This window comes from Triticum dicoccoides, chromosome 7A (genome assembly GCF_002162155.2).
Source record: "Triticum dicoccoides isolate Atlit2015 ecotype Zavitan chromosome 7A, WEW_v2.0, whole genome shotgun sequence".
NCBI classification, from domain to species: Eukaryota; Viridiplantae; Streptophyta; class Magnoliopsida; order Poales; family Poaceae; genus Triticum; species Triticum dicoccoides.
In genome coordinates, this window is record NC_041392.1 from 550,135,093 (window position 1) to 550,141,023 (window position 5,931).

The following is a 5,931-nucleotide window of genomic DNA, read 5'->3' on the forward strand; positions in this document are numbered from 1 at the left end:
ATAACCTGCTGCTTATGAGTGTTCTCCGAAAGGATCAATCAATCTAATCCGCGCTCTACTCGCCGGAAATACATACGCAGCCAAGGACTTGAGAAATACTAGCTTGCTGCGAACGAGTGTTCTCTCTGGTGGTGAACTTGATTCAGTCATAGCACTGCAGAGAGATGGAGACTCGAACGCGACGCCGGCTGGAAGGTAGACCAATCAAACTGAATCGGCTATAACCAAGAGATATAATATGATCGTTTATCATATAAAAGAAAGAGGGAAAATAGGAAGGAATCGTTCTGGATATTCTTATCTCGACGTAGATGGCAACGTCGAGTGCGATCTCTCAGAAGATTTCTCTCCGTTCTGTTTTAAAAAAAGAGTCGGGACCTCTTTTTCGAATATTGCAAAAAAAAGCATGGTTTCTAGCATACAGTGGTTTACAAAACTTTGGTTTTTTCTGAAGCCAACGCAGCAAAGTATTTAAAACCATAATATTTTTCAGAAACCACGGTATTCTTAGAAAATTTAAAAAAAAACTTTGCTGCCAAAAGCAGCCTCATTGTTTTCTTTTGGTGTGTGTTTATTTGGTGCAATTGGACTTTGAAAGGAAAAGACTACATGTGCGTGTATGTGGCCAATTCTGACTTATTCGACTCAGACAATTTTTCGCCTTAACTCCTGCTATGTTTTATCAGTTCTGAAACTGACCACATTCCTTCAGTTTCATCAATTGATTAAAAAAAATCCGTTTCAGCATGTTCTTTCTCTCACAAACTACCACACCAGCTAGCTCATTGATACTCTTAGATAGATGCCCTAACGTGTGTTGTGTTGAATAATTGCAGGCGTAGCATGCCATTAATTTTATGACTGATGGAGTAATAATAGACTAATAGGTGTGTTGATGAAGTATATTGGTGGCTCTGAAAGAATAGGAAGTTGTATAACAACTAAGAAAATATGTGGAGCTAAGGCAAAACCGAAGATTATCTCTCAGGCTTTGTATTACTTTTCCTGGTGGAATAATATTTCCAGTTTGTGCTGGTGTATTCTTGGTCTCTCTTCCCTGACCCTCTCTCTCTCCCTCCCTCCCTCCCCATCCGTGGTGGCGGCACAGCAGAGTACAAAATTGGAGGCTGTCGTGGTTCAGTGGTAGGTTGTGCAAGTAAGTTCAGATTAGGGAGTATCGTTCTCATAGTATAGTTTGCAGAGGTAGATCTTGCAAGCGTATCAGGTTTAGTTAAGTTTTTGTACCCTTGTCGAGATGCAATGCCACTGATAAAGCTGTTTTGTTGACATAGCTACTTTGTTCCCGAATTTTACTGATATCTATCTGATTTTTGAACTGGTTTATGTGTTGGCTTAGATAGTACTCTATATTGATTACTTTTTCCCTTTCATTCCTTAAAATCTCATTTTTTTTTCCCTGGTGGCTCTTTTGAGCTCTGACATAGCAACAAGATAGTATATCGGTTACTCGGAAACTATTCGCCGGCGACATTGGACACCATTTGAACTCGTACGAACGCTCCTCTCTGGCGACCGTTGAGGCGTCCTGAGCTCCCCGCCGGTGCGCTGCTCGGCCCTGGCTGCAGTGGCCATGCAGTGTGCCGCCGGTGTGCCAGAGCTGGCCGCGGCCGTTGGCCTGGGGCCGACGCTCAGCTGCGCTCCCCCGAAGGTGAGTTGGGCGGATCTCGCGGAGGAGGACGAGGCGGAGGATGGCCCGGTGGAGCGGCACGTAAAGCTCGCCCCGCCCTTGTTTGGGGAGTTCTGGGCGGCGGCACGGCCGGCTCATCGCCGGGCCGCTGGCGCGTCGAGGAGGTCTTGGCCACACGGGGCACGCCGGTGGCTCGCCGGGGCGCTGGACTTTGGGCTCCTCTGATTCGGCGGAGCTCCGTGTGCCTCCGCGTCGGCCGTCGCTGGTTGCGTCGGGCAGGTCCCTGGCTGTGGGTGTGACAGCCGGCTCGTCCGGTGTTGGGGGTATGGTCGGGGCGGCTGTCCCCGCCGCCGCCGGCGGTCCTGGTCGAGGGAGATCCCCTCCGCTTGGACCCTGCCTTGCCCCCTCCGCTGCGTGGGCCGTCTGGGGCTGCGCGGCTGTTGGGCCGGTTCGCGGCCGGGCCGGGCCCAATGCTGTGGCGACTGGTGGGCCGTCTCCCCTGGAGATTGCCGCCGCGGCCCAGCGGGCCCAGGATATCCTGACCCGGATCAACCGGGAGTGGCGCCTCGCACCAGCCGATCCGACCCGTTGGCTGTGGATCCAACGGGGTGGATCTAATCTGCGGTGTGGTTGGCCGGCTTCTAGGGTCGATGTGGCACGAGGGCACCGCTTCGCCCGTCTCATCCACCCCGCGTCACCGCCTTCACATTCTGCTGCTTCTTTCCCGCTCGCGTCGCCTGTACTCTCTCCCCCGTGCTCCTCCCAGGGTGCGTTTCTCCCGCCCCCCTCGTCGTTGTCCGCCTCCGCCCCTTCGCGCCCCCGCTCATACCTAGACGCTCTGATGGTTCGGGACGCCGACGATGGCCAGCCCCGGCCGAAGCGCCCGCTGCCTACTGCGGCGGAGGGCCGCCCCGAGTCGTCCTCGTCGGCGCGCCAGTCTCTGGGGGAGTCTAGGCGGCTTGAGAGGTCGTCGGCAACATATTCCGGCACCTCGCTACGCCGGCCGCCTTTGCCGCGTGACCCGGCCAGGGATCCCCGTCTCCTCCTCCCTGGGTCCTCGGGTGATGTCTGGTGCGGCAAGGCCAATCGTCGGCGGCAGGCGGACCTGGACCGCAAGGCGGCCCTGCGGGAGGAGCTGGTGTCTCGTCCGTCTCCGGTTGCTCGGGACCGGGCGGTTTCGAACCCTTGCGAGCCTGCTGTCCGGGATGCTCCCCGCCCCTCGGATGGCGATTGGCGTCGCCGTGGGTCGGGGTCGGGCAGCTCCTACGCATGGTCCGTCTGTGCGGCAGGGGGATGATGGTCAGGTCTCCTGTCGGGGGGATGACCGTCGTTCGCCGCGCGATGCCGCCTCTGATAGGCGGCGGGGCGAGGTCCGGCCGGTGCGGTCTTCTCCCCCGCCCGGTCTCCGGAACAACAAGGTGCTCCTACTCAGAATAAGAAGAAGAAGAAGCATAAGAAGAAGAAGTCCCATGGGGTGGCCGTTTGTCCAGTCCCGACTGAGGCTCCTGAGCAGGTGGCTCCGGAGCCTCCATCTAGTGTCGGCCGCCCCAGGACCCGTGAGGAGACAATGTGCATCAACTGTGGCTGCGCGGGACATTTTCGGTCGGAGTGTGAGGCCCCTCCCCGATGCCCCACTACCCTTGCTTACCTCGGGTATGGGACTGAGGGGGGCGACTTCTACTATGTGGATGCTGAGATTGAGGAGGAGGCGGTTCGGACGCACCTGGCGACAGTCACTCTCGCCCCCGGGCATGACTTGCCGTCTGGGGTGGTGATCTCGGTTGCCCTCATCCAGGCTGAGCTCGCCACCTACATTGGCGACTTCCGCGACTCCGACTTCACTTGGGAGGTGACCGAGACGTCCCCCTCTCCTTCTCGACCCCCTTCCCGTCTGTTGAGCTGCTCCGTGTGTGTTCCCACGACTTCATCCACTGCCCATCCACAAGTTCATGATCTTCGTCCGTGCTGCTGATGCGGAGCCTGATTCAGTGCCTTCTTCGGAAAAGGTGTGGGTCCTTATCTACGGCTTGCTTCGTGGTGGCCGGGCGGCGCCGCGGGGTGGCAAGCTTGCCCACATCCTTAAGGCGATCTCCGAGCCGGTGGGCAAGCTGGTGACCGCTGATCTGGCTTCCTTTGAGGATGATGGCCCCGTCCGCATTGAGATTCTCTGCCCCGCTCCGGCCGAGATTGATGGTCTGTCCTTGGTATTCTACTTCGGCAAGAAAGGATTGCGCCTCACCTTCGAGCTTGAGTCCTCGGCCCCTCAGGATCTGCTTGGGCCGGCACCTGATGGCACTGTGCCTCATCAGGGTGAGGGGCATGGTGGCGATGGGGCCTCATCTGGGGAGAGCTCCTCTGGTGAGGATGATGATGATGAGGTTCCGCCTGCTACGTCTGATGGGCGGCGTAGCCCAGTTTCTACTAGTGGTGGGTCTTCCTTCCCTGCCGGGGTGGCCTCTCTGGTGGCATCGAGGGGTGGGTCTGTGGTCATGGCAGTCCCTCCCCCTATCGCAACCCCAGAGGCTGACCCGAAGTTCATGGAGGAGGACGTGGTGAGTGTGGGGATGGAGGTGCGCCCCTCATCATCACCGCGCTCTCCTGGGGTGGTCTGCTACTCGCGGTCGCTGGGGTCCCCCCTTCTCCAGCCTTGGGGTCCTCGGGCCTGGAGCCATTTCCGCCCTTGGACCTGGCCGTGGTGACCCCTACCGCGACGGGCTCCAAGCTTTGGGGCGGGGCCTCTTCACTGGTGGCCGCACGTTAGAGTGCACGACTGAGCCAGTCCCGGGTCCTTCTGGATGGCCGTGTTCCGTCGATCCAGGAGAAGGCTGCCATGCGGGCGGCTGCCCGTGACTTGTCCCCAGTTACTCCCCCCATCCCTTCTGGTCCTTCTTGTTCTAGTTCTCGGTTTTCTGTGCTTGGCTCCGCTCCGTTGTCTCATCTGGCAGAGGTGGCTTCCGATAGTGGCATCGTGTTCCGTGGCAAGAAGGGGCCCATCCTTGAGCAGATCTCTGCTATTTGCGCCAACGAGCGGCTTGATGGGGCATTGGGTGAAGCCCGTGCTTGTGCTGCGCGTGGTGACTCCAGCACCCCGACGAACACTGACCCTGGTCATAGAGAGACCAGGAATAGTGTTGCGCCTCCTCTAGAGACTGTGGTGGAGACTCCCTCGGCAGTCCCTTCCCCGGTGAGGGAGCTGCGTGGGCGTCCTCCCACTCGTCTCAACCCCACTGAACACCGATTAGAGGTGTGTGGGTCTACCTCCAGGTCCGCTTCCCTCGAACCGGAGTCCTCGGCTGCCCCCCTACGCGGGGGCGGCGTGGCCGTCTGGTGAAGGCACCCCCCCGACCCGCGATTGACGGGCGGGCTAGCTCGGCCCCGCTTGCGGGGCCTATGAACTCCACTGAGGTTATTAAATGAAGCTCCTATGTTGGAACATCATGGGCTTCGTCCTCACTGGCCGGAGGCGTCAGCTCATCGAGTATTTGCGCCAGGAGGAGATTGACATTGTGGGCTTGCAAGAGACGATTCGCCAAGACTTTAGTATGCATGAGCTCCAAGGGCCGTCCCGCCACCAGTTTGCCTGGCAGTGGTTGCCTTCTACGGGGCAGTCTGGCAGTATTTTGCTCGGAGTCCGGGAGGATGTTTTCTCGGTTGAGGATATGGACCAAGGGGAATTCTTCCTGAGCATGTCCGTTACTGACCGACGAGTCCACTTCAGCTGGGAGGTGATTTTCGTCTATGGTCTTGTGGATCATGCTCGCTCTGCTGGCTTCTTCGCCGAGTTTAAAAATAAGGTGGAGAGGTGCACCACCCCGGTGGTGGTGGCCGGTGACTTCAACCTCATTAGGTGGGCTTTTGATAAAAGCTCACCTAATGTTGATCGGGTCCGCATGCATCTATTTAACGACTGCATTGCGGACCTTGCGCTCCATGAGATAGCCCGCGTAGGGGCTAGGTTCACGTGGACGAATAAGTAGGCGGACCCCATCTGGAGTGTCTTGGATCGGGTTTTTGTGTCGGCTCAGTGGGAGGTGATGTTCCCACTGTGTTCTCTCAAGGCGGTCACTCGGATTGGCTCCGATCATACCCCTATGTTGTTCTCGTCAGCGGATGAGGCCCCCTAGGACTTGTCGCTTCTGCTTCGAGACATTTTGGCTGGAGCAATCGGATTTCTTTGAGATGGTTCGCGACCGCTGGCTAGAGGCGGTCGCGTCCCCGCCCCGTGTGTTTTGTGTTGTGGATGTCTGGCATCACTGTGTGAAACTGTCTTGTCAGGCCATGAA

General features: G+C 57.7%; 1 long non-coding RNA gene across 1 annotated transcript in view; it reads left to right on the top strand.

The window, feature by feature from the left end:
- Window positions 1–1,048: 1,048 nt before the first annotated feature.
- Window positions 1,049–5,931, top strand: part of LOC119328564 — an 8,249-nt gene continuing 3,366 nt past the window's right edge. The window contains exon 1 of the long non-coding RNA XR_005159032.1: window positions 1,049–1,156. This is a non-coding gene — a long non-coding RNA (uncharacterized LOC119328564). The remainder of the gene's footprint in view (window positions 1,157–5,931) is intronic.